The sequence below is a fragment of the Scyliorhinus canicula genome, chromosome 12 (genome assembly GCF_902713615.1).
Source record: "Scyliorhinus canicula chromosome 12, sScyCan1.1, whole genome shotgun sequence".
NCBI classification, from domain to species: Eukaryota; Metazoa; Chordata; class Chondrichthyes; order Carcharhiniformes; family Scyliorhinidae; genus Scyliorhinus; species Scyliorhinus canicula.
This window is the reverse complement of record NC_052157.1, coordinates 126,878,008-126,901,343: the sequence shown is the minus strand read 5'-3', so window position 1 is coordinate 126,901,343 and position 23,336 is coordinate 126,878,008. Positions and strand designations below refer to the sequence as shown.

At 46.0% G+C, this 23,336-nt stretch overlaps 1 protein-coding gene across 9 annotated transcripts in view; it reads left to right on the top strand.

Moving 5' to 3' along the window:
• Positions 1–23,336, top strand: part of auts2a (activator of transcription and developmental regulator AUTS2 a) — a 1,338,783-nt gene that overhangs the window by 643,246 nt on the left and 672,201 nt on the right. The window lies entirely within an intron of this gene.

Below are 23,336 nucleotides of genomic sequence, written 5' to 3'. Positions count from 1 at the left end.
ATCTCAAGGCCTTTGCATGGTGTTAACATATAGTGGGGGGGGGGAAATGACAGGAGAGGCCCGTAGATGTAGGCCTTCTTTAGGATTGATGCTAACCTTATGCCCTGAGGCTGAGAGCAACAGAAGTTTCAAATTTGCACACCCGTTCCCAGATTTGCAAACCGCTATGGCCGCTTGTGTTTTTGCTTGTGTTTCAGATGCATGCTGATTCTGACTGTACTGATACATTTTGGCACTGCCTTCAAAATTAGTAAAGTTCTAGGATGACCCACTACATTCTTCAAACTCTCCATGTCCTTGATCTCCAATAGTTTGGCAACCTTCTCCATCCTTCCCACTCCGTCCTACTGCATGTCAAATCCATTGATGGGGCACCCCTTTCACCACCATGCCACTAGTCGGAAATTGACTTCCCGAATGTATTTGGGGTTTGCAAATTTTCTGCCTTTGCCTCGGAAGTCTCCTCTAAATTTACTTCTTCAGCCGTACCTTTCACCGTTCTCTTGTAATTTCTCTCTCAATTCCTGCTCAGTGTTCACTGTTTACATTTGTAAAGTTGCTTGAGATGTTTTGTTGTCGGAAAGGCACTGTATAAAAATCAGTTGCTTCGATTCATTTTTTTTCTAACTGCATAAATCTTGTGGTGACTTATAAGGACCCGCTAGGGTTCACCAGTACAGTGGCTACCAAGTCAAAAAATATCATGGTTTTATATGTATAAGTATATACATATATTGTTGGCAGAGTCCCTGCGGATGCTCTCCCCTTTGAGAGAGAACTGACTGGTGGTGATTAAACCTGAGTGTCACCACATCTCAGGCGAGGGGCAAGGTTCATGGAAAAATAACCTCAACCGGCACGGGAATTGAACCCATGCTGTTGGCGTCTCTCTGCATCACAAACGAGCTGTCCAGCCAACTGAGCTAACCTGCAGAGATCTGCACTGAATGAAACACCAGGACATCTTGACACCCTTAATATGCACAGAGGGAATCTCATAACTTCGGATATGCAAGTACGTTTTCTGTTGATTCTGTTCATTTAGATGGTTCTTCACGCTGCTCCCCATTGCTGCATTTTGTACAATGTTGAAATGCAGATTAACCAGAATTATCTGCCCAGGAATCCTTCCGTGTGCTTTTAGCCCTGTCAGTCATTTAATAGTAAAGAAATCCACAGGCTATGTCATTCTGCTTACTGTGGCCACTGTTTCAAAGATCATGCCTCACAAAAATAAATGAGGAACCCATAATAGATTGCTGTCACTAACGACTCCGTTTTCTCCATAACAGTGATTCCATAGAGATTTAATGGCAACAGACTATTGGAGAAATAACTCACCCATTCCACCCCCCATAGATTTTCATTTCAGATCTTTGATGAAAAGATTCCCACAATTTCTTCCCAGCAGACACCTAGCCATCTTCCCTGACGAGAGTGATGCCTGTAAATCAGGCCTTAGCAGATTTGACACAGCAGTCTATCTAATTTCATGTTGCCTCTGTCACTGTGTCATTTCATGATAAGCAACAGTCCATCACAGGAAATCCATTTTCAGGAACTGTATTTATCGTGGAACTCAAATCATATTTTTTTAAAGCCTTGTGGAACTACATTATAGGAGGTTTTTAATTTTGGAGAATTTTCCAATTTCAAGAATGTTTCTGTACCGAAGGGGAGAGAGTTGACTGTGTCGAAGATTAAATACTTACCGGTTAGCAAGCCACTTTTAATCTAACCCGTCCAACCTTGCAAGGCCGCTCCTTTATAGATGGTCAATGTGCTTCACTCCATTTCATTTGTCATGTGATCAGAACGTCACACACATAGGTCAGATTGGAAAGTGCCATTGATTCTCTTGGTTTCAAGAGAAGGGTTATACTGTACTGATTTTACTATCTCCTCCTGTGCGACCCAGTGGGAAGCTGAACAGACTTACTTAACCCTCACAGATACTGTGAATACCGACTTCCCTCTTGACCACCAGATACAGCTTCCGTCTTGCTGATTCTCTTGGTTTCTTCTTCAAGTGCTTGGATTGTGTTCAGCCCTATAGCGGATTATTTGAATGATGTTACCAAGCTGTCACACAAGGAAAGGATTAAATTTCTTTTCCATTGAAAAATGGGAGAATCCTGTTCCTACCAGCAAAACTGTATTCAGATATTGTACACTTCCAAACCACTTTCAGTGAGAAACAGGCATTCATTCTCCCATTGTACATTAAAACTGGAACATCCCAGTTCACTGTAAATTTTCAAATTCCTCTGCTCCAAACTGGTACAATTTTATCACTCACATTTTGATGTGGTGCCCTTCTGATACAAAATGGGTGGAATTCTCCATTTTGGAGACCCTGGGCTGGATTCTCCGTTTCAGCGGCTAAGTGCCAGCCAAAATGGAGAAGTTGCGGGCATTTTACGATGGCAAAATTGGCGCCGAACCCTCGCCGATTCAGGGACCAGTGAAGGCCTAGCAGCGGCGCCAAGTGAAACTCTCGGCTCCCACGCCGAAAATGGCCAGAGGATGGCTGGGGCGCCGGCCGTGTGCTGACCTGACCTGTCATCCGCGACCACACAGGCCACCCCCAAGCCACCACCCACCAATCCCCCCAACCCTTGCAGAAGCCCCCCCCCCCCCGACCAGCAGCATGAAACCCGGCCGAGTGTGGTGGCGCTGGACACAGTCCGCAGCCACCACGTCAGGATCCCGACTGCTCAGACCACACGTCAACCACGTGGTCGGAAACTCAGCCAATCGGGAGAGGACCTGCCGATGATGCACCAAAGGCGTTGCAATGGTGTGCGATGAGGAGGCGGAGCATGGCTGACTGGCGTCAAGCCGGCGGCGCTGCCGCCGATTTGGGTGTTGGAGTGGATTCTCCGCCCGATCGCCGATTACAATATTGGCATCGGGCAATGGAGAATTCCGCCATATATTCCCCCGCCGGAGCCAGATTGCACCAGTTTTACGATCCCCTTGCAGTCATAAAGCGGGATGCAATCCAGTGTGCACAGCGGGCAAATTTAGGCATGGGTCAAATACAACAGATTTCCAGGGAATTTTGCCGTTGGCGCCATCTTGAGCGGGTGGCCCAATAGCCAAGTCCCGGGGCTGGCAGCACCCACGCACCGCAAAATAGACCCCGACCCCCCGAAATTGGCCGCAACCTCCCATGCGCTGCAAAGCAGCCTCAAACATCCCTCCCAAATGCACGTCAGGCCCCCACCTCCAGATTGCCTGGGTGCCCCCCAGAGCTCCTAAGTACAGGGTGACCTGACCGGCCCCACTCTCCGGGGATGCCTGTGATAGTGAGACCTCTCCAGGGACCCCTGTAATGGGGGACACCTCAGGTACCCCTGTGATAGGGAGACACCCCACAGGGATCCCTATGATAGGGAGACACCCAACTGGGCCCACCTGCTTAAAGGAATCACTTCCACAGACCAACCCCACGAGCAAATCATGCCCCCCCCCCTCCCCCCCCAGAAATGGCGTCCCTGTCTGGAAGTTAGAGAGAAGTCGAGTTAGGGGTTGTGGGAAGCATTACACTAGTAATACTTATATTGCAGCTCCACATATCCATTCCTCAAAGGAGAGCAGCTGTGCCTATGTCTGGTTCCCACAGATCTACTGCCTGCAATCCATTCATGGCTTTCCAGTAGTGGTTTGTGATTGACAGCTCACAAAAAACATCTACAGCTTTGATCCATTCATATCCCTTCACACTTCAGTGGCCTAAGTGGCGAAACTCCAATGTTTGGAACATTGACCACATCAAAGAAAGGAAAGTGCAGTGAAACCACACGCTTGAATGATTGGAATGTACTTAGTGCTTGGATTGAACTTTCATCTCTTTGATGTGCTCACTGTTAACAAACATTGGGATTTCACCACTTAGGTTACTGAAGCGTAAAGGGATATGAATGGATCAAAGCTGCAGATGATATTCAGGTGGAGGGTCACCCTATCACAGGGGTCCCTGTGGGAGATCGTCAGGTCACCCTTGTACTTGGGGTGGGGGGGGGGGGGGGGCATCCAGGCAGTCCGGGAGTTGGGAGCTAATGTGGGGTGCCAGGGGTGTTCGCGGCAGGGTGTTTGCGGTACAGGGGCGCTGGGGGTGCATGGGCTCAGATAGTCTCTACCATCGTGGCCCTGGCATTGTGGACCTTAATGTTCACGATTGCTGAGGCCACAAGTGAACCGCGCCCACGTGATTCCCAGCCACGAGGACTGGAGAATCATGTGAGGGACGTCAAAATATATGCAAATGGATCATTAAGCCCAATTTAAATTTATTTACAAATTCCCGCTGGTGTGCAGCATGGTACCCCTTCATGCTGCCCGGAGCATGGCATTCAGGGCACTGCCTGGAGATGATCCCGATTTTGCACTGACGTCCGATTCTCCGTCCCAGAATGCGTTCTGGGCATCCTGGTGATGGAGAATCCCGCCCAAGATGTGTGCAGTAACTTTCCATCTCCTTCAATGTACATCCCTGAAATACTTGACTTCAGCATATCTTAAGTACTTTATTAAAGTGTGATTACTGTTATAACGTAGGAAGCATTAATGCCACGAGTAATGCCATGTTTTTATTCTTTCATGGGATGTGGGTGCCACTGGTAAGGCCTGTATTTGTTGGCCATTATTAATTGCTTAATTTTAGAGGGCAGTTAAGAGTCAACCACATTTTTTTTTGTTTGGAGTACCCAATTGTTTTTCCAACTAATGGTCAGTTTAGCATGTACAATCCACCGACTATGCACATCTTTTTGGGTTAGGGTGGTGAGACTCATGCAAACACGGGAAGAATGTGGACCATGGACAGTGACTCAGAGCAAGGATCAAACCCTGGTCCTCGGCTAAATGAGGCAGCAGTGCTAACCACCGTAGCCCCAGAGGCAACCACATTTCTGCTGGTCTGGAGTCACACGTGGACCAGCCTGGGCAGAGACAGCAGATTTCCTTCCCGAAAGGGGAACCAGTGATAGTTTCATCATTATTGAGACTAACTTTATATTCCACATTTATTAAATGAATTCACATTCCGCCAGCTGCCATTGTAGAATTTGAACCTATTGTCCCTAGACCATTAGCCTGGGCCTCTGGAATGTTAGTCCAGTGACATTACCAATTACCACGCCACTAGCTCCTCTATAATGGCCACAGAATTCATTTTTAGGTGATGGCTGAGTGATAATCATTGGCCAGTGCACCAAGGAAGACTCCCCTGCTCTCTTTAGAACAGTACCAAAGATCTTTTCCTTCCATGTGAGAAGGCTCATAGAACCTCTGTTTCATGTCTCATTGGAAAATGGAGCCTCCAATCATGTTGCACCCACATGGGCGTGACTCTCTAGATTTGTGATCAGGTTTCTGGAGTGGAACTTGAGCTCACAATCTAATATGAACTCTATCAATAGAAAAGTTAAATTTATGCCTCTGACAAAATTGACAAAGATTGATTGAACAAGATTAATAAATAACTGGACACAAGGCTTTTGGTAATTTTTTGTGTTTTGTTTATTTCCCCCGTAACTTTCTTCCCAAAAGGTGGAGTTTTTCTTTCGACTTGCACCTGGATATGTTATGGAGTGTTATGGAGAGAGAACTTATTCCGTTTTAAGGACATTTCAAACAACCTGATTGGTAGCATGTAATGCTACTCAGGTTAGCTTATTTGCAGCTGCCCCTATCCCCTAATTATGGCTTATTTCAAATGGCAAAAAAAAAGGCCTACATCTCTTCATTCTTCATTGGAGCTGATCTGTACCTGAGAGCTTTAGCCATTTGACAAGTCAGTGAAGTGTGTTGAATTTAGCAGATGGACCTATCAACAGTAATTACAATTTTGGCACAATCAGTGGCATGTGAGTGCCAGATTTTGCCAGTTTATTTCACAATGGTATATGCTATTAAGCACCTGCCAATATAGGTTCAGTAATATTGCCATGAAAGTCTTTTAAATAATTGGAGAATTGTATTAGGCCTGGAAACTCCAGATCAGGACCTCAATTCTAATTAGTGTGAAGCCGTTTGAAATTGGTTTATCCCATTAATTCTTAATACGATGTGCCACCTGAAGCGGCTGGGCACTGGTTTGAGTTGGCTCTGAGAACTGAGCATTCCGATGAGTAGCTGTGACTCCTGTCCTGCTGGTACAGTTAATAGTGGCCCATGTAGCACCAACGCTGGGGCGTATAATTGTTTCCGTTTGATCTACTTCCAGTTTTTTCATTCTTCTGAATATTTGGCACCTCCTTTCAAAGTGGATGCTGCAAACCTGTTCTGTAATGCACATTACGGTTTCTCCCTCAAACAATGAATCATGCCAAATAATACTGAACCAACTTGCTAAAAGCGTAACTTTAATAAGTAGCTTTGTCAGAACCTCAGCAGCCATACCAGAGGACCTTTGCTTTTATGTCTGCACAAATGCCTGCTTAGCTTAAATTTCATTGCACTGCAGATGCTGATGAAGCTTCGGATAGAAAGAAATAATCTGTCACAGGAAGAAATAATCTGTCACAGGCTATCTGAAAGTTGAAAGGCCAAGCGTGTCTCTATTAAAACCTCCTATAAATGTTTTTGGGGAAATACAAGGGATGTAAAGGTTTTGGAGATTTAAACTTCTTGGATTTTTTTTATTGAAAACTGCAGGTAATGTATACAAGAGAAGAAAATAAAAATACACCATACAGGATAATGCCCCACTGGGCATCTATTCAGTTTCCTTGGATACCAGACTGATAACCTCTCTCCTTTCTGTCGCTTGGGTTAAAAAAAGACATTTAAATGAGATTCTTTCGGATTGCATGCTGGTACTAATCATTCCACAGAGTGGAATGCAATAGCTTCAATGCCAAGGACGGCAGCAATAGCAATATCTGAAGTTGCGCTGATATACAGAGAATGTAGTGGGTAAGTTACCTTCCCAGGCACCAATATGACTTGGCCCGGCCACCCCTGAATCAAATGATAATATGTTGCCAAAAAATGTATTTGATGGGTAGTTGATAGGTTGTCTAGAAACAGCCCAAGGATTCCCAATGCTCACCAGTCTGATTGGTCACATGTCAAGACTCCATAATTATGAGCGGGAAATTATGCTGTCAGTCTTCATGTACTCTTGTACCCAGTTTGTTCTAATGTCCATCAAATCTTGTTTTTTTTCCTACAAATTTATTTCGAGTTAAATTAGAAAGAGTAATAAATACACCGTTTTATTTACTTTTTATTCTATTTTGTGTATGGTTTGCAGACATGACTAAAGCTGTAATAAAATATAAGGGCTGGAATTCTCTGATGCACGCTGGGTCGGAGAATCGGCGCGGCACCGTGCGAATCGCGCCACGCTGCCCCGACGTCGGGACGCAGTTCTCCGCCATGTGGAGAATCGGCGCCAGTGTGGTCGGTGCGGCACCGGTCGCGGTATGCGCCAACTCTCCAGGCCGGCACGGGCTGGCGCGCCGATTCTCTGGCCCGGATGGTCCTAGCGGCCATCATCAAAAAGCCGAGTCCCGCCGGCACCGTTCTGACATCCTCTGAGCCGGCGGGACCTCTGCGTTGAAGGGTCCGGGGCGGCCTGTGGGGGGGGAGGGGGGTCCGACCCCGGGGAGGGCCTCCGTTATCACCTGGCCCACGATTGGGGCCCACCGATCAGCAGGCCGGCCTCTCAGCCCCCCGGTCTCCTTTCCTCCACGCCGGCCCCTGTAGCCCTGCGCCATTTGGCGTTGGGGCCGGCACGGGGAAGAAGGCCACTGCGCATGCGCTCGTTGATGCCGCCCAACTGCGCATGCGCGGACCCCGTGGCGCCGGGTTCAGGCCGGGATTGGCAGCTGGAGCGGCCAGCGCTGTCCTAGCCCCCTGTGGGCCGCAGAATGGGGTCCCGGAACGGGCGCCGACGCCGGAGTAAAACACTCCCATTTTTACTCCGACGTCGGCACTTAGCCGCCCGATGTAAGAATACCGCCCAAGATTTATTTGTGAAATGCAACGACTCTGTTTTCAAGAGTATTGTTGGGAATTTTTTTGGGGTGATGTTGGAGGTGCAAGGACTCAAATGCCGGAATTATCTGCTTGTAAAATCCAATAAAGTTGCAAATAGTTCAGGGTAGCCAATCTCCTCATAAAACCAGAGTTTGAATTAGATGATTTTCGATAGAGGTGGCAACAAGCAATACAGTTTTGCAGTCATTCTGCTTTTACTGGAAAGCTTTTTCCAATTAGAAGACTTTGCTCACAAAGCTCACAAAGTCACAGCTCAGCTAACAATCAGACGGCTCCCCAGCTGGCTTCCATCAGGAGAGATTCCCAACAAAGCATAAGTATCCATATTGTACTATTGGTACAATCAGGAAGGCACTAGTACTCTTTTGTAATTATGGTACCTCCTTACTGAGTCGAAGAAATATACCTTTAGTACCTGTTCTTTCTTTTACAAGTTTTGTGATACAGACAAATATATAATGGTGCATGTACAAATTCATTCCATCTGTGTAGTCAGTCACAGCCAGATCTGTGATGAATCATGGCCTCCCCTCTTGGAGATCATAAATGGTCAAATGAAAGATGTATTCTAGCAGAGTATGCCAAATCTTCTTAAGTGGGCCCATACTCACGACTGAAACCTGAAGGTGAAGGAGGAAGACAAAAATCTCTTGATCCAGCACTAGCTGTGGTTTAGATTTACTCTCACTGCTTTAATGTTGATCATACTATTGTTTGCTTTTCTGTAACCGGTGGATTAACACCTTTGTTAAAATAACAGGAATAGCATATGAGCACAGTAAGTGACCATCTTGTACATATTGCACATAGTAAATTCTAGTCTTGTATATTAACCCCAGTGTGCAATACTGCAGGGGACTCACACAGAGGGGGAATTTTTTTTCTTCATTTATTGGCCATTATATTCACTTAGATTAACCACCATTTGCATTAAAACATCTACCGATACATGTTTCATTAATTGTTTCTCATGCATATTTTTTTTTGTTTTCATTATTTTTGCCACTTGTATGTCTTCTGTAACCAGAAGTTTTAACCATCAGCTTTATAAACTGAAGAGCTGCTAAATGAGCTGGCAGGAACAATTATTTTGACTGTTCTCGCTGAGGAAAGGAGACATGGTCAGGATGTGAGACAGGCATCTTAATGTCAGGGGAAGCACTACATATGACATAGGTTGGCATAGTGGTGTGGGACTGAACTGCTGCATATGTGGTTCCATTGCGTTTTATCAGTCTCGCTCATCAATTGTTTGCGTTACACGTTGCTTCAGCGGCGGAATTGCACAATTTGTTGCTAACTCGGAATGTCCCAGCAAATGAAGGAAATTACTCGACAGATGTCTTGGTGTGAGGAGCCTACAATGAAGGAAATTTAGTTGTAAGCCATTAAAAGATTCATAGCGTCTGAATCTGAAGACTAAATTCATCAAAGTATCTGGATGAAAGAGAAAGCGCATGGCCAATCCGCCTTACCTGCGCATCTTTGGACTGTGGGAGGAAACCCACGCAGACATGTCACCAAAGGCTGGAATCCAACCCAGATCCCTGGCGCTGTGAGGCAGCAGTGCCACCATGCCGTCCAGGTTGTAAATTCACATTTAATCTGAGACTTGAGCACAAACGTCAAGGCCGAACTATCATGCAATATCGAAGGAATGTTGCACTGACAGAGATGTCATCTTTGTGAAGAGGTGGCATGGTGGAACAGTGGTTAGCAGTGCTGCCTCACAGTGCCAGTGACTTGGGTTCAATTCCGGCCTCTACTGACTGTGCGGAGTTTGCACTTTCTCCCTGTGTCTGCGTGGGTTTCCTCTGGGTGCTCCGGTTTCCTCCCACAGTCCAAAGATGTGCAGGTAAGGTGGATTGGCCATGCTAAATTGCCTCTTAGTGTCCAAAAAGGTTGGTTGGGGTTATTGGGTTACGGGGATTGTGTGGAGGCATGGGCTTAAGTGGCGTGCTCTTTTCAAGGGGTGGTGCAGACTCGATGGGTTGAATGGCCTTCGGCACTGTAAATTCTATAATTCTATGAGACTTTAATGCAAGGCTCCATTAGCCTTCTCAGGTGGACATAAAGAATCCCATAGTACCATGCTAAAGAAGAGCAGAGACGTTATGCCCAGCGTCCTGAACAATATTACACCTCAATCAACATCACATAAACAGATTATCTGGTCATTATCATGTTGCTGTTTGTGGGAGCTTGCTGGGTACAAATTAGCTGTTGTGTTTCCTGCAAAACAACAATGACTGCACTTCAAAAGTACTTAATTGGCTGTAAAATGCTTCAGCACATCCTGTGATCACGAAAGGTCTGTACCAATGTAAGTCTGTTATCCTCAACTATCAGTGTGTATACAATTATATTTTTTAGTTTCAGTCCGCTGTATTCTTGGGGATGCTGAAATGCTTGCTTTCCAGGGGACCTGTGGACATCTCCTTGGACACCTGGATACTTAAACTCAATACGAGCTGCCACTAGACAGTTGTGAGGTTAATAAGCTTTTAAAGCAGCAACGTCTTCCACTTTATAGGATGCCATGAATTGCTGACATGCATTATTGATTGACAAGAGGGCAATTTAGGTCTTGGTATATAAACACAGTGAGATTGGAGCAATAGATTTGGCTTTGATTTCTGGAAGTGTAGCAGATTCTTTGAAAGAATGCCAAGAAAGAAATCTCAGAAAGTGCATACACTATGCCCCCTGTTCCAGACCTTTACTTGTGCCTGGAAGCTATGTTAAGGCTTGTTGTAGTGTGCTTGGATTCAGATTTACATTCATTTTGGGTACAGACATCTCTTAGTAGTCCATGTGAATGAAAGACTGTGCATCTGTATTGTCTTTTATAGAAGATTGGCCAATATAACACTACAGATTCCAGAACTTTGTCAAAGTAATTCCAATAATTCATGGCAATTAAAATATGCATGAAAATGAATTATGCTAATTTGCACCTTAATTCATGTAAAGTCTCAGCTTCTTGGAATCCCTCTTGTATTCTGATGTTAACAGTGTAAAGACATCTTCTGCTAACCTCAGTATATCAATGCTGCTCAAGTATTTGAAGGAAAGCTCGGCTCTGTGTGTGGAATCAGCTGTACAAACAAGATATCAAAATGTTTCCGCAAGTTATGAATGAGGCCTCCCTGGTCAAACTCACAAATGACTTACTGTGCAGTTGTGATCGTAGCTTGTTGTTCCTCTTAATCTTTTATGACTCCTCTGTTTCCTTTGACACTGCTGACTGCTTCATTCTCTTCTCCAATCTATCTTCCTTAATACATCTCTATCGCCACCATTCTCTCACCTCTATCTCCATGCAGTCACTATGCTTCCTTTAATGGCGTTCTCTCCTGTGCTCACATGATCTTAGCTAGTGCACCATCAGGCTTCATTTGTGCTGTCTCCTTTTCACCATTAACATGCTACTTCTCACTGAGCTCATTTTCCTCATGAGTGTCTGATGACAATCATCATTGACTTTCATCACTTGAAGGATCAACCTCTCCAGTGCTTTTTGCTTTAGATTTTCATCCTTCAGAAATTCAAGGCCCACACAAAACCATTTCCACTCACTGCCACTATCCTTGCCACGTTCACTGTGCCCTAGCAGATAAACTTTAAGATCCTCATCCTTGCCTTTTGAGCCCTTCCACTGTCTTATTCCAGCCTTTTTGAACAATCACCACAATCCTTACAGTTCTAGAGGCATGCTTTCTTTTTCAGTGCTTAATTATCCCCATTCTCTCCATTATATCATCAGTGACTACACTTTCAGCTTCTGAAATCTTCTCCAAAATACTCTAACAAGTTTGCCTTCCTCCGTGCCTTCAGAGGTATCCTAAAAACACTCCTCTTCAATGGAGTCTTCACTGGCCCCCACGTAATTGTTTCCTAAATTTCCCGAAGCTTCATGTCCAACATATTATTCGCTTTTTTTTAAATTTAGAGTACCCAATTCATTTGTTCCAATTAAGAGGCAATTTAGCGTGGCCAATCCACCTACCCTGCACATCTTTGGGTTGTGGGGGTGAGACCCACGCAGACACGGGGAGAATGTGAACACTCCACACGGACAGTGACCCAGAGCCGGGATCGAAACTGGGAACTCAGCGCTGTGAGACTGCAGTGTTAACCACTGAGCCACCGTGCTGCCCTATATTATGCGCTTTTGAGGGTTTGTTTGGAAACCGGTAAGTCATTGACCTCATCCATTTACTGTGCTGTTTAAACTGTATTAAATGTTATTATTGTTTTTGTATGTAAGTGTAGAATATTTCCAACGGGCATGTCCCACTTGTGAGTTGGTTTATCTTCATCGATGAGACAAAATACCCAGATGTGACTTTCTCCTGATTGCTTAATGCCCCAGTGTGCACTATAAACTCAATTATCTTGAGTTACTGCTATTGCTTCCAGACCAAATATTCATCACAGCAAGATTGTTAGCTGGATAATGAAACCAGGATAAGAGAATTTGCTTAGTGCCAAGGGCTGGTAGTAATAAGAAGATTGCATATCAATATTTTTAGAGTTTTATATTACCATTAATAAGAAAAAAGTAAATTTTATATGAGGATAAGTTCCAAGGGGTTTTCAAAATCATTTTATTTTCGGATTTGATTAAAGACGTGACCCAAGTAGAAAGTTCCACACTAACAACAGTGTTTCTTGACCTGGTTTAGATGTCAGTAAGTTAGAGCTGCCAAGTGGCATGGTTTCTGGCAGAGAAATAACTTGCTATTTTATGCAGAAAGTAAATAAGACTTTCCAAGTTAATGTGTTTGGACGGCTTTGGGACAATTTTTAAATGTGTGATTGTTAGATTAAAGGTTTCAACCTCGGCAGAGTTGCCATCAGATGTTGATCACATTATTTTCTTTTAGTGAATTCTGTAGCATGTTATGAGAGTAGAAGTGCAGGGACCTGAATGTGTCCCACAATCTATATACCTTGTACTTCCAGTGCATGTTTTGCAGTAATTCGAGGTGAATTAAAGACCCCCCCCCCCCCCCCCCCGGGGGGGGCTGTTCACCATAATTCTTTTCTTCAGAAGAATCCCCACAATTGCACCACTCCCATCAGTTCCACTTCCAACGCTGACTTGCTGAGTGAGACAACCTTTAATAGTGCGTAATAGACATATGTGTGCTGCAGTAACGGAACCTCAGAAAACTTAATTGTGAACATTTAAATTCATTTCACGTAGCAGCCTCCTTACCAACACAGAGAAAGTTTTGTCCTTATCCGTTTGGGCCCAACTTTGAACCTGCGCCGCAGATGTGTCAACTCGCTCTGCGCACTCTCCAAACTTCCAGAGCCATCTTTGATGAGCTGATGCCTGACGAAAGAAGCTTATTCAGGTGTTCCATTTTCCTGTAATCAAACAGCACCATATCCTTGGGGATGTTCCCTGACCTTTCAGTAAGGCATTTAAGTGTGAAGTTTAAAATCCCTCAGGATGTTGAGCATAACTTTCATAAAAGACCAATGAATGTTTACATTGTCCAGATTTTATCCCAGAACTGTTGCGATCAGAGGCTGTTAAAGAATGAAATTTAATGTTTGAATTAAATCACTCCATTAGTGTATCAATTAGTAAAGAACAACACTCTAAATCAACTTTATCATCCATTTAAGGGAGACCAATGCAACATTACTTCCCATCCCATTTGTTCCAGTTTCAAAGGCAGGAATATTTGCTAAACAGTCTTTTCTGATGCATTATTATCAGATACAATTGGAGAATAAATGGCGTGAGTTACAGGTTTCAAGATGAGTGAAAGTTTTCTTTATTTTCTTTTTAGCTGCAGTCAACTCACAAGCTCTGTGCTTGCTGCTGCTTTGAATCCCAAAAGCTCTTACCGCTCAAACCAGAAACCCTGTTTGTGATGAGCTTTGGAAGCCATTCCAGTCACACGTGGGCAGGAAACAGACCCCGGCATTGTGCAGCGGGCAAGACGAGCCGCCATTTTACTACAGGCAGAAAGACATTTCTGCTGAAGGGTCGCTCCCACAACCTGGAGCTGGAAGTAATTTGAAACTGGGTGCAAAACACCAAACGGGATAATTAAAAATCCAGTTAAACAGTTCCGGAATGCTGAGTTGAGTCCCTCCTTTATCAGTGACAGTCATCAGCCTTGTGCTGTGCTGGGATCTGACAGCAACTTGACAGGGATTTGTGCAGATTAACCTATCAGTGGCCTTTACTGAAAGGATCAGGCAGGTCAGGAAAAGCAGAATTAGGCAGAGAGAAAAAAGAAGAAGCATCTGTTTCAAAGTTTTATCCGATTACAATCTTATATCCTATAACCTGAAACCACTGTCTCTGGTCTTGTACTTGGTGATGGACAAAGAGGGAGGGGGGAGGGGTAACCAAAGCTCTAAACAATGATCAATAACAGATGACAAGGTGTGTCATTGCATCTGAACATCTGGTGTCTTGAGACAGTGAGAGCACAAAGCCAACTCGTCGTAGGTTTCTCTGTTTCTCTTATACATGGGGTGGCCGAGAAACAGAACGGGCAAGCACAGGTGGGGGAAGGGGAAATGTTAGAGAAGCAACCTGTTTGGAAAATATCACAGCCCATTAGGTAGGAGCATGAAATGGAGACAACTTCAGGGACTCTATTAAGCACACTGTGTTTAGGCAGGCAGCCGTCCCTAGGCATTATGTGCTATTCTGGAGACTTTGTGCAAAGAGAAATAATTGGACATGGGAAATCAAGTGAGCTTCAGTGACACTAATGGATTGAGGCCAAGAAAATGATCAGGTCCCTTCTCTTAGCACAACGTTTGAGACAAGTTTGTGGTTTTCTTGGAATACATTTTTCAAAGAAACTGAGGAGTAAGACAGTCACAAGGAGTGGAGAGCACATTAGCTTAATCAAGTCCATTAATGGTCTGTGGCTTAAGCTTTATTGTAAACGAAATTTAAGCAAAGGTTAAATTCAACCACGCAGCTGGATGTGCTGCAGAGTGATATTAGCTGAAAACTATTGTATGGAATTTGTCATAAAAATTAAAAACCTTTTGGGTGCCCTCTGCTTACCTGCTGGTTTAGCACACTGGGCTAAACAGCTGGCTTGTAATGCAGAACAAGGCAGTAGTGCGGGTTCAATTCCCGTACCGACCTCCCCGAACAGGCGCCGAATGTGGCAACTTGGGGCTTTTCACAGTAACTTCATTGAAGCCAACTTGTGACAATATAAGCGATTATTATTATTATTATTATTATTATTATTATTATAGATGTTCCATAAAATGAGACGACTGCACCATATATGTGCGTAAAAATCAAATGCAAATAATGAACGTATACTCTTAATATTTTTGCTGACCTATTTCTGCTGATCCTTTGAACATATGTTTTATTAAATCACTGTGCCAATGACATGGGTGAGGGGATGGGCGGGGTGGGGCGCGAGGTGATGTTCGGGAAACACAGAATTCGAGCAGTTGATGTAAGGCAGTTGGATTAACATACTCCATTTCAACGTAATCACTGAAAAATTGAGTGTGAGCACATCTGCAGATGTTTGTTCGGCACTGTAAGCGACCCAAAGCATTCCTCCTCCGACAACTTACCGGCATTAAATTGAAAGTGTCAAAAACAGAAATCTGCCGATAAAATAAAAATGTTTCTCAAAAAAATGTGCAAATAAAATCAAGAATCTCTCGACTGTGGTGAACAAATGTTTAAAAAGACCCATGGTGTGATTTTTCTTGCTTCTTAGCAGAAGCCTGGAATTTGCGATGAAAATAATGATGTGGCCACCAGCACTCATTGCTATAATGGAGGAAATCTGCATGAATGTTTTATTTTATTTTTCCAATTAAGGGACAATTTAGCATGGTTAATCCACTTAGCCTGCAAATCTTTCGGTTGTGAGGGTGAGACCCACGCAGACACGGGGAGAATGTGCAACTCCACACGGACAGTGACCCGGTGCCGGGATCGAACCTGGGTCCTCGGTGCTGTGAGGCAGTAGTGTTTTTTTTTATATGTATTTTTTAAATTTAGAGTACCCAATTAATTTCTTCCAATTAAGGGGCAATTTAGCGTGGCCAATCCACCTAGCCTGCACATCTTTGGGTTGTGGGGGCGAAACCCACGCAGACACGGGGAGAATGTGCAAACTCCACACAGACAGTGACCCGGAGCCAGGATTGAACCTGGGACCTCGGCGCTGTGAGGCAACAGGGCTAACCCACTGCGCCACCGTGCTGCCCCGTGAGGCAGTAGTGTTAAACACTGCACCACCGTGCCGCCCACCTGCCAGAAATTTATGGATGATGCATGTTCCTTTGTTTATTTTCACCATAGCCTTAGTGGGGCTGGGTTGGCTACATCTTGCTTCTTCTCTGGTTTTCTTCAAGCCTCCCTCAGTCCACATCATAAATGTTATTCATCAACCTAATTTTTCTTGCTACTCTTCTGGTTTTTTTTAACTCTCTTTTCTCTTTCAGTTGTTGCCATGGCAAGTCTGTCAGGTATTCATGTAAAATGTCTGTAACTTCTGTCTTTCTGTCTCTAACTGTACTCAGCAACCCTTTTGATTCCTGAGCTTTTACTCTTGATCTAACCCCTCCCCATTCGTCTTTCTGTCCCTCCAGCTGATACTGAGCGTCCTCTGCTGTACTCACATTTCAAAAGCTATTCTCCTCCTCTCATCCTGTTTCCCCACAATGCAACTCCCTCAGAATCCAACTCTCGTACCTTTGGTAACACTCCACACAAGGGGCGGAAGAATCGCCCAGGGCCGGCGTCAATCCCGCCCCCCGCCGTGTCCTGAATTCTCCGCCCCCCCCGAGATTCGGCGGAGGTGGGAATTGCGTCGCGCCGTTCGGCGGCCCCCCCCGCGGCGATTCATCGGCCTGCGATGGGCCGAAGTCCCACCGCTGACAGGCCTTTCCTGCCGGTGTGGTTTAAACCACCTCTGGTACCTGCGGGATTGGCGGTGCGGGCGGGCTCCGGGGTCCTGGGGGGGGGGGGGGGGGGGGGGGGCGATCTGACCCCAGGGGGTGCCCCCACGGTGGCCAGGCCCGCGATCGGGTGCCGTGGGGACACACTTTTTCTTCCGCCCCGCCATGGCCTTCACCATGGCGGGGGCTGAAGAGAACCCCTCTCCTGCGCATGCGCTGGTATGACGTCAGCAGCCGCTGATGTACCGCAGCATGCGCAGACGAAGGCCTTTCAGCCCCAGCTGGCGTGGCGCCAAAGGCCGTTCACGCCGACCGGCGGAACGAGAGCCACTCCGGCGCCGGTCTAGCCCCTCAACGTGAGGGCTTGGCCCCTAAAGGTGCGGTTCACGCCACTCCGCCCCGCCGGGTAAGGGAGACTCCAGTCCCTGGTGTCTCTTTTAGCTTCATGATTATGCTTTTGGATTTTCAGATGCTACTTCAGTCACACCTCTTGCAGTAGCTGATCTAACATTGAATTAATTCTTGCGTGTAACTTTGATGCTTATCATCGAGCCTTGGCACTTGAAATTGTGCACTTCCTCTGTGCTTTCAATCTTGACTTTTCCATTGCCATTTATATCCATGAACTCTAGAAATTTCTGGAGTGTGCATATGCACAATTAAACAGAGAAATTTGGAAGTTGCTGTCAGAGATACCTTGCTGATCCATTAGTTGCACTGTTGCACTACCTCGGCCACAGAGCTGAATTTTGGGTTACATCTGCAGTACTGTAGTGTAGTGCCATAGATAATTGACTCCTCTCTTAATTATTTACATGCTGCCCCAGTGAAATCATTCGTAAAAAAATGGAACCAGCTCCCACATGTTCAAAAGTCACCCCCAGTTTTGATTGCTTTGCCAACTCCCATTCACTCCTATCTGGGGCGCAATCTACCAGCCATTCTGCGCCCAAAAGGCGCTGCAGCGTGGCTAGTAGATGCCTGAGATCCCTCTTCCGGGATCTACCCGGCTCGCCATGCCTCGTGAGATCTAACGTGATCTTGCGAGACCTCATGACCTGAATTCTGCCCATTCTGGGCGGGATCATTGTTTTGCAAATCTGAACTATCCAAAACATTGGGATCTAACCCTTTCGCCTCGGAGACCTCCGGCGACCGCCATTCAGTGCCGGACCCCACAAACGGGGATCAGACTGAACGGCACTTGTGGGGGTCTCCCAGAGGATCGGAGGCCCCCAGGTGCTTGCCGTCTGGGCAGGGTGGCACCTTGACACTGCCAGTGCCACCTGGGAACCTTGACACTGCCAGACTGGCACCCAGACTGCCAAGGTGCCCAGGTGGCACTGGCAGGGGCATTGGTAGGGTCGCAGTACCAAGGTGCTAGCTAGGCATTTTCCCAAGGCGGTGTACGGACCCATGGATGCCCTGCACGTGTGAGGTGGGATGCCGGGGGGGGGGGGGGGGGCCTTATAGTTGAGTTAGGGCTTGGGGGGGGGGGGGGGTTGGGTGTTGCATCAGGGGGTCAAGAGATTGGGAGACCATTTAAAAGTGGCATACAAATCTCTTCTCGCGCTGAGGAGTTCGACGAGCGGAGCTCAGCAGTGCATGCAACGGGACTAAGTGCGGCCTCGGTGTTCCATGTTGAGGCCCCGAAACAGAGTCCCGATAGATAGTGTGGTGTTTCTCAGCGCTTTGAATGCCGGGAAATGGCCGGTTAAATGTGCTCATCACGGGACTCTGTTCCAACTTTTTTTGATCTCGCCCCGATAAGATCTCGATGAACTATAATCTCCTTCACTTTGTGTCAGCAAAACCAAAGCCCTACAAGTACTTGCATTCTTCTGTCTTTAATTAACTTCCTCTGGCTCCCACCTTAGGCCAAGTCCAGAAATGATGAACTTTGACTTTCATATCCTCTCACACACCAATGCATGTGTGCCCCAAACTTTACTACAGTTCACTGGCTGGCTTTAAAGTACAGAAAGCAGCCTTTAAATCCCCTGCGGCAGTGACACTTCCTAACTTAGTAATCTTTTCCAGTTGTGTGTCTCTGCAGAAAAGTGTGGCTCTTCTGCAAATTCTTCACTCCGTCCATTCCCAATCACCTCATCTACTATTTCAAGCTGAAATTCATTAATTCCCTTTACTCATATCTACATCGATCTCTGTCCACATTACCCTCATCTTTTACTCCTGAAAAACAAAACTACACTCAGCTCTTGTACCAACAGACTTATAACCTCCATCTCCCTGTCTGATAGCGTCCATCTGCCACGTCACAACTATCTTTAGTGACGTGCATTCCCACCGAATCATTGGTGTTACCCTCAACCTGACTTTTACCCTGATATAGTACTCATTCCCATTCTCTAAAGTCAGAAAGTTGCAGACTTGAGCACTTTAAGATTGTGAATGCCCCAGTTTTTCACCAACCAAATCTGACCTGGTATGGTTAAAGGTGGAAGAGGAAGTGGCTAAGGAAATAAAATCATCTTTTTTCTTTATTTGCCCTCTCAACCTCTCCAATACTTTGACAGACAACTATTGGAGACTGGGCAATCCTGACATTTAGTAACGAGTTGTAGACCAAAAATATTAAAAGTTATTGTGAAATCTGATTAGAATAGATGGCTTTGATGTGGAACTAACTCTTGTAGCAGCATAATGGGCACGTTTCCCTCATTGAGGAAGTTTTCTTTTTAACAAACAATTTTATTGAGGTATTTTAGGCATATAGAAAAAGTGACATTGTACGGTACAAACAAAAAGTCAAGACACAAATTAAACATAGTGCAAACCACGGCTCTGTTCACGCACGACCCTGCCTCAATATCCCCCTACTCTACTCTACTCTTGCACCCCCCCCCCCCCCCCCCCCCCCCCCCCCCTACTGAATGGCTGCCACCTTCTGGCAAACCCTAGTAGCAAACCTCACAAGGCGAACTTGACTTTCTCTAGGCCAAGAAAGCTCGCCATGTCTGATAGCCATACCTCAGCCCTCGGGGGCTTTGAGTCCCTCAATGCTAATAGTATTTGTCCCCGGGTTGCCAGGGAAGCAAAGGCCAGAACGTCGGCCTCTCTCTCTTCCTGGACTCCTGGGTCTTCCGAAACTCCAAAGACTGCCACCTCAGGGCTCATTACCACCCCAGTTTTCAATACCCGGGACATGACATTCTGCGAATCCCTGCCAATACCCCCTGAGTTTAGGGCACGACCAGAACATGTGTACATGGTTAGCCGGCCCTCCAGCGCATCTAGCACACTTGTCCTCCAGCCCGAAGAATCTGCTCATCCGGGCCACCGTCATGTGGGCCCGGTGCACAACCTTAAACTGGATCAGGCTGAGCCTGGCGCATATTGCGGTCGTGTTTACTCTGCTCAGGGCTTCTGCCCAAATACCATCCTCCAGCTCCCCCCTGAGCTCCTCCTCCCACTTAAGCTTCAGGTCCTCGGTCTGCGTATCGTCAGCTCTCATTAGCTCCTTGTAGATGTCTGAAACTCTACCCTCTCCCACCTCTCCCCTAAAAACTACCTTGTCCTGCCTCCCCTTCGGCGGGAGACGTGGGAAGGACGACACCTGTCTGCGTACAAAATCCCTCACCTGCAAGTATCTAAAGTCGTTCCCTTCAGCCAGCCCAAACTTCTCCTCCATGCTCGGAAAGCTCCCTTCCAGGAACAGATCCTCCATCCTCACAATCCCCGCTCTCCTCCACAGTCGATACCCCCCGTCCATGTTCCCTGGGGCAAATCGGTGGTTGCCGCAGATTGGGGTCCACACCGATGCTCTTACCTCCCCTACATGCCTCCTCCACTGGCCCCATATCCGAAGAGCCGCCACCACTATCGGGCTGGTAGAGTACCGTGCCGGCGGAAGCGGCAGAGATGCCGTGACCAGGGCTGCTAAGCTAGTGCCCCTGCACGAAGCAGCCTCCATCTGCTCCCAAACTGACCCCGCACCCACCATCCATTTCCTTATCATCGCTATGTTGGCTGCCCAGTTAGTTGCTGTAGTTCGGCAATGCCAGCCCCCCCCCCCCCCCCCCCCCCCCCCCCCGATTGAGGAAGTTGACTGTTCTATGTTCCATCCTGCATGACGTAGTAACTCGCTTTGTTTTAATGGACAAGTGCAGCCTTTGTGGCTTGTTCCTCCAGAAATGCTGAGGATAGGAAATAAAGCGAAAAACAGGTTTACGTTTTACTCCTGCTTGTTTTGGATTTCTGCTCCTGCAGCCCTCCTATTCCTCCATGCTTTAACTTATTTTGGAATGCCTGTATCCACCCTACCAGGTCAAATTTCGGGTTTCCCATCCTCTCCACATCAAAGTCTTAAAAGTTATTTCATTGTGACAACCAAGGGTTTAGTTTCCCCTAGATTCCTGCAATGCTTCATTAGATAGGCTCAACATTCCCTGTCAGATCCTCTAACTTATTTGTTTGTGAAGAATTTGCTAACATTGTTGCATCAGTTCAAGTGATTATATTGAATAGTTCCAGCATACGTCCTCTCAAATTGATGCACTTTTAACAGTCGTTACTGTTGTAACCTTGCTTCATAACTCTTTGAACTTCGTTTGAACATCATCCGGTACACAATTCAACTTAAGCCTGTCAGTTATCTCCTGTCTAAACTCCTTTTGCTTGTTGTTCTGCCCCACAAACATAGCTTTTTTGGCCTTAGCTACACTTGGACGCAGCATTGCTGTACCATTTACACAAAGTTTCTTTTCCCACCCTGAGAATAATCCACTACTTTTGTTAAACTTGGACAAATGGCAATCTTGGTATTCTGCTCCAATACTTTGGAACTGATAAAAATTCAAATCACTTCCATTATTCGACTCAGTCCTCTGGACATTCTCCAGCAACAGTGGTTACGAAATTGTCTCCACAATTTTATTCAACCAAGACAAATAGACCATATTTTCTCAGCAATTGTTCAGATATCTGTGTAGCCAAATTGAAGCGTACAGGAATCGAGATAATGCTAAATTGTAAGACAAGAAAAAAATACATATGAATGGTCATTTTGGAGAAATGAGCAATTTTATTGCTTGTCAATAGTTGGAGCCTTTTAGTTCGAAGTGAACAGTTATTTTAAAAGGTGAGTGGGGCAAAGATTCAATTAGGCACAATATCAGAGGCGGGATCATGATGTGCTTTGGCCACACGTCCCTTCCCACTGAGGCAGACAGCATGTAAACACCTTGTGCTCATCACCTCATCAACATAATTGTGGTGTGAAATCCAGTGCAAAACCCACTGCTGACTGGCTGCAGGTTAAACACCGAATCTGGAAGTGCTTGTGGCTAGCACAATGCACAGCTCATCTGGACTTCTTAAATGGAGGTATGCTCAGGCTACAGCCACTGCTGGGACATTGTCAGGAAGGATTAGATGCAAGAAAGATGACCACCAGTAGAGCAGTAGAATGGAATGGAAGCAGGTGCTCAGAGGGATCAATTACTGGAGTCTGGCCCAAAGATCTGGCTGCAGCGCTCCACAACGTTCAATCATGGACTGGCTTTGAATTTACAGTGCAGAAGGAGGCCATTTGGCTCATCGAGTCTGCACCGGCCCTTGGAAAGAGCACCCTACCCAATCCCACACCTCCACACTATCCCAGTAACCCCACCCAACCTTTTTTGAACACTAAGGGCAATTTGTCATGGCCGATCCACCTACCCTGCACATCTTTGGACTGTGGGAGGAAACCGGAGCACCCGGAGGAAACCCACACAGTGACCCAAGCCAGGAATCGAACCTGGGACCCGAGAGCTGTGAAGCAACTATGCTAACCACTGTGCTACCATGCTGTCCTGACCTAATGTAATCACTCTTGTGGCTATTTGTGTATGTAAATATAGTCAAACTGGAATAAACTATTTTTCAGTTGGGTACTTTGCACTTTATGTGCTTCACACCGTCTCTTTTCCGTCTTGCAAAGATATTGCACTGAGGCCATTGTATGTGGCGTCACTGTGTATATTGAGGGTGATGGTAACCTCCTATGATCTGTCTCAATGTTCAATTCATGCATCCTTCTATTGGACATGACTTGCAAGCTGCAGATGGTGTCGCCATGCACCTCCTGCGTTCCATTCCATCCTCCTTCCTTCCCCCTAACACACCCAGTCAATGTTTTTGATTTCCGATGCCCAAGCGTTGCAACCTTGTCAGTTAGTTCAGCCCCACCATGAAGAGTGAGAACAACACCAGACCTCAGATGAAGCACTGTCACTTGATCTGACTGTCAATGCTAACAGGTTTGTTGTTGGAACTGTTAAGAGGGTAGCACCGATTCATAATCTGGATGTGGTGAGTCACCTGCCATTAGTGGGTGCAATCAGAGCTTGAGGAGAAAGTAGCACATCAGCCGACTCACTCAAGGGTGAGGT